Source organism: Cebus imitator, unplaced genomic scaffold, assembly GCF_001604975.1.
Source record: "Cebus imitator isolate Cc_AM_T3 unplaced genomic scaffold, Cebus_imitator-1.0 Scaffold127, whole genome shotgun sequence".
Classification (NCBI taxonomy): domain Eukaryota; kingdom Metazoa; phylum Chordata; class Mammalia; order Primates; family Cebidae; genus Cebus; species Cebus imitator.
The window spans coordinates 3483521-3489489 of record NW_016107442.1 but is presented as its reverse complement, the minus strand read 5'-3'; positions in this window follow the sequence as shown (position 1 = coordinate 3489489).

Sequence of the window (5969 nt, the reverse complement as noted above, 5' to 3'; positions counted from 1 at the left end):
TTTTTTTTTCCTACTTTTTTATCCTTTAGTGCCCTTGAGGTTTGATTGTCATATAAGCTGGGTTTAGTCTACTGGCTTCGTTTCTGCATGATTTCAGGGGGTCAAGGCTTAGCTCTGCACCCCTGGGATGCACACTCTAACCTTGAAGGGCTGTTACTAGGATCACAGCTTTGTTCTCTGACCCCTTGAGGTTACACGCCTGCTGTGCTGGAGGCGCCAATGTGTTCCTCTTGGGCTGGCAACAACACACCAATGGGAGTTACTGGCAAAAGTGCTTTGTTGGTGCATGTGCCACACATATGAAGCAAGTTCCACATGTGTGTGAGTGCTCCAGTGGCAGAAGTGTGGCAGGGCCTGCACACATGTATGTGTGCCAGGGATGGTGGGGCTGTGGGGTCAGTGTGAATCTGCTGGCAATGGTGATGTGGTGATATCTGTGTGTGCATGTGCTGGCAATGACAGTGCTTCAGTGGAGTGTGTGCATGCTGGTGTGACACAATAGTGTGTGTGCATGCTGGCAGGGAGAAATGATGGCATTTATACTTGAACTAGTGGCAGCAATACGGTGGTATCCATACATGTGTATGCTCCAGCAGCAGTGGTAGCACAGCAGGGTGTGAAAGTGTATGTTGGTGGCGGGGGTTAGTGATGGTGAGGTCTGTGCATATGTGCACTGGTGGCAATAGAGTGGTGAGGTCCTGCACATGCACTGGTAAAGCAGGGGGAAGAGGCTGTGGGTGGGTACATGTCAGTAGGGACCTGTCTGCTTAAGTTCTCTGATGGTTAGGCAAAGTCTGCCAGCAAAGGAGCTATGGCAATGGCCACATCAGGAAGCACTCCAGTTGGACATCTCAGGATGCATTGCAAACGGGAGTGGCCAGGCAGGGACGCTGGAAGAGGCCAGCAGATAGTGGGTGCTCAGAATAGACTGGCCCTATCCCATCGGCAAGACTTCCCTTCTCTGTTCATGTCCAACAGTCAACAAAGGCCAAAGCCACCTAGAGGAGTGTGTTGATACTTGGGGGATGGGTATCCCTGGCTGTGTTCCAGAACAGCTATTGCTGTGTCAAACCCTCTGGGCTCTTCACAGACTGGAGTCCTGTCCAAGAAGTAACTCTTGATGTATAAATGAATAAACAAAATGTGGTATATACATGCATAGAATATTATGGAGCCTTAAAATGAAGAAAATCTGGTCACATGAATGAAACTTGAGGGACGTTATGCTAAGTGAAATAAGCCAGTCACAGAAGACAAACATATACTCCGTGATTCTACTTATATGAGATATCTGAAGTAGTTGAATTTAGAAACAGAAAGTAGAATGGTGGTTTCCAAGAGCAGAAGGTAGGGGAAAAGGAAATTATTGTTTAATGGATATAGAGTTTCAGATTCACAAAATAAAAATATTCTAGAGATCTGTTTCACAGCAATGTAAATACACTTAACACTACTGAATTGTACATTAAAAAATGATGAAAATGATGAGCATTTTTTCATATGTTTGTTGGCCTCATGCATGTCTTCTTTTGTAAAGTGTCTGGAGGCAACAGATGCTCGAGAGGATGTGGAGAAATACGAACACTTTTACACTGTCGGTGGGAGTGTAAATTAGTTCAACCATTGTGGAAGACAGTGTGGCAATTCCTCAAGGACCTAGAAATAGAAATTCCATTTGACCCAGCAATCCTGTTACTGGGTATATATCCAAAGGATTATAAACCATTCTGCTATAAGGACACATGCATACGAATGTTCATTGCTGCACAGTTTACAATAGCAAAGACCTGGAACCAACCCAAATGCTCATCGATGATAGACTGGACAGGGAAAATGTGGCACATATACACCATGGAATATTATGCAGCCATCAAAAATGATGAGTTTGTGTCCTTTGTAGGGACATGGATGAACCTGGAAACCATCATTCTCGGCAAATGACACAAGAGCAGAAGATCAAACACTGAATGTTCTCACTCATAGGCGGGTGTTGAACAATGAGAACACATGGACAAAGGGAGGGGAGCACTACACACTGGGGTCTGTTGGGGGGAAATAGGGGAGGGGCAGCCAGGGTGGGGATTTGGGGAGAGATAGCATGGGGAGAAATGCCAGATATAGGTGATGGGGAGGAAGGCAGCAAATCACACTGCCACGTGTGTACTTATGCAACAATCTTACATGTTCTTCACATGTACCACAAAACATGAAATGCAATAAAAAATAAAAATAAATAAAAAATGATGAAAATGGCAAATTTTATGTTATGGTTTTATTTCACAATAAAAAATGTATGTCATATAGAATTTAGGAGAATTACATATCATTTCATTTTCTCCCTTAAGTTCCATGAAGTAGATATTTAGCTGGGTGGGGAAGCAAACATTTCTAAAATCATCACATATCCAACTGTTTTAGTTAGTATATTGACATGACAATTGTTAAGACTAAGATAAGTAGAGACTAGAGGAAGTGGAGTAAAAGTGAAATTCTCATTCAGGGATGGCATTGTTTATGGAATTTGACTTGCTACTTACCAATAGCACAGATGCCAGATCTTCAAATAGGACCCATGAACAGATTTTTTTAACCCAAAGCGAGAAACTGGCTACATGCCTTCCTCAGGCGAGGTTTCATTAGTTTACACATGAACATCTAAGGCTCAGAAAGATCATGTACTTGCTGAGGGTTGCACAAACAGCACAGAATGTGTGCTAATTCAAGCCAAGGTTTATCTGGCTCTAGTCAGCCTACAAGATTTCTCTGTACAACAGCTTCAGGGTTGAAGTGAAGTCATCATTTCATTTGCCAGTGGGGTCAGTGTGGCCACTTCCCTAAGGTGCCTGCCTGTCCACTGTCTGAAGAACCCCATGCATTGCTGCTGCATCACCAAACCTGAGCTGAATAACACAGGCCTGCAGAGCCTCTTCTGTCTCGGGTGGGGAGATCAGCAGGAGGGCAGGAGCAAGGCTGGGTGGAGGAGCAGCAAGAGGAGAGTTTCCAGGGGTGCTGATCTAAAAAGGCAAACATATCTGGAAGAAATCAGCAAAATATAATATTTTCTCTCTTGCCAAAATAGACAGTACACCTGGTCTCCCAGTGTGTACATATGTGTGTATTTGTATACGTGTGTGTGTTTGTACTGTGATCTGTCTTCTCAGATGCAAGTACAATAGCAGTGATTTAAAGTCTACAGACTCAGCAAAAATTCTGTAACTGAAATGCAAGAGACAGCGTTCTATGTTATTAACAAAATTTCAAGACCTTAAATATGTGTGCTTAGACTTTTAAAAATATTCCCCTTCCAAAAAAATTAATAAAGAAAACTGGAGAGAGAACAAGTATTACACAAAAGTGGAGAAATGTTTTATCTCTGCTCCTTCTCCCCAGTTTTTTTCTGGCTATAACTGGACTTGGCTGTGGCAATAAATTGGTAAGTAACTCTATTTCTTTTTATAATTTTACTACATTGTATTAATATCATTATATTTTTAATGTAATTTTATTAATTAATTTTTTTTCCTGCTTCTACCAAATAACTGTTGGATGAATATTTAAAGAATATTGGTTTTGAGGAGTCCAAAATGATTAGCTAGCTCTGGGAACCAATTTGTGTGACTGCTGGGGTATGGCCACAACCAGGAAGGGAGTTTTGTCTCTTTTGGTTTTGGTTTTGGACATTTGGGTCTTTAAAAGTTTATTTCCTTCTTCTTAAAGAACACCTCTACCCAGCACAGTGGCCCCAGCCCCAAACTTGAACATAAACTTTGATTGTTTCTTCTCTGCTAACCAGATATACCAGGTAATCCATCAACAAATCCTTTCAGATGTACATCTACTTTTAAAATTTGTCTGAGTTTTAGCCATATCCCTTTTCTCCTTTCTTCCTCTTCCATCTTTTTGTTATCTACTAATGCTTGGATTGAATTTTGTCCTCCCCAACCCAATTCATATGTTGACGATTAACCCCCTATATAACTGTATTAAATATAGAGCCTTTGTAATCCCAGCACTTTCGGAGGCCAAGGAGGGCAGATCACGAGGTCAAGAGATGGAGACCATCCTGGCCAACATGGTGAAAACCCATCTTTACTAAAAATACAAAAATTAGCTGGGCAGAGTGGTGTGTGCCTATAGTCCCAGCTACTCAGGAAGCTGAGTCAGGAGAATTGCTTGAACCCAGGAGGTGGAGGTTGCAAGTGAGCCAAAATCGTGCCACTGCACTCCAGCCTGGTGACAGAGCAAGCCTCCAGCTCAGGAAAAAGAAAAAAAAGATAGAGCTTTAAGGTTAAATGAGGTCATGAGAGTGGAACCTTAATCCCATAGAACTTGTGCCCTTATAAGAAGAAGAGACAATGGAGATCTCTCTCCTTGTGAGAACACAGCAAGAAGGCAGCCATCTACAAGCCATGAAGAGAGCCCTCAGTAGAACTCAGTCTTGCTGGCACTCTGATTTTGGACTTCTAGCTTCCAGAACTTTGAGAAAATAAATACAATAGATTGTTAAGCCACTCAATCTATAGTATTTTGTTACGGGAGCCTGATCTGATTAATAGAACTACCTTAGCTCAAGACCTCAGCTGGATAATTATATAAATTTCTTACCTTGTCTTTCTGTTTCTAATATTGTCCAGAGCTTATTCTCAATAACTAGTCAATGAATAACATACTAATTATCATTCTAAGTATTTGCTCAACAAGAAATGAAAATATACATACATGAAAAAGGCTTGTATAGGAATATTTACAGCAGTTCCACTCATAGTAGCTCCAAACTTGATACAATTCAAGTACATATCAGTAGGTGAATAAGTAAATTATCATATTGATATAATAAAAACTTTAAGGTAATTGAAACAATTATTGATACAGCCATATTGATTAATCTCAAAAATATGCCGAGTGGATGATGCCAACCACAAAAGAGTATTTTCTATATAGTTCAATTTGTATTAAGTTCCAGACCAGAAAAAACTAAGCTACAGTGTTAGAAATGAGAGTGGCAGTGTATGAGGAGTTGCTATGGATTAGAAATGGGCATGAGGGAAAAATTTGAAAGTGATGAGCATATTCTATATCCTAATTACAGTGGTTATTACATATGTGTACATTTGTTAAAACTTACAGAACTGTACACATAACATTTATGCATTTTCTTATATTGGAATTATATGTCAATTAAAAAACTAGATACATTGTCACAAACTGTAGTCTTTGTATAATTTGGTTACAAATGTAAGTATGACCAGAGATGGTAATATTTCAGTATAATATTTCAAATGTTGGCATAATATTTGTAAAATGTAATCGGATTCTATTACTACCACTTGTTTCTGCCTTCCCAGCATCCCTACCCTCTGACATAGCTTGTAATGTCTCATTTTCTCTTTTCTTTCCTTTTTTCTCAGAGATGGGATCTCTATTGCCCAGGCTGGAGTGCGATGATGTGAATGAACATTGCTTACTGTAGCCTCTAACTCCTGAGCTCAAGCAATCCTCCTGCCTCAGCCTCCTGAGTAGCTGAGACTATAGGTAGGTGCCACCACACCCAGCTCCATTTTTTGTTTTGGAAGATTCCCCTCAGCATTGTAAGTGATCTTCGTGGAACTCCTCATTAAGTTGTCCTGCTCACTTCCAATAAAATGTTGGGCAGAGGACACAAGGAAATCAATGAGTTACTATTCTCTCCTGGAAACCAGAGTCCTGAGAAGAGTGATGCACAGTTGGAGCCCAGTCATTCTGTTGGCAGTGCCATAAAATATTTCTCGCTGAAATCCTCACGACTCCCTGGTTCCCTGCTTTTCCTGAGGCTTGGACTGTTACTGTGTCCTTTGCGTCTATGAGTTTCCTTGCATTTTTCCAACAAATTGTTTGACTTTCTGGTTTATATTGTTGGAGTTACTTTCCATTATTTGTAGCCAAAAACCCTATACACTTGTCAGTGCTTCCCATTGTCCCCATAATAGAGT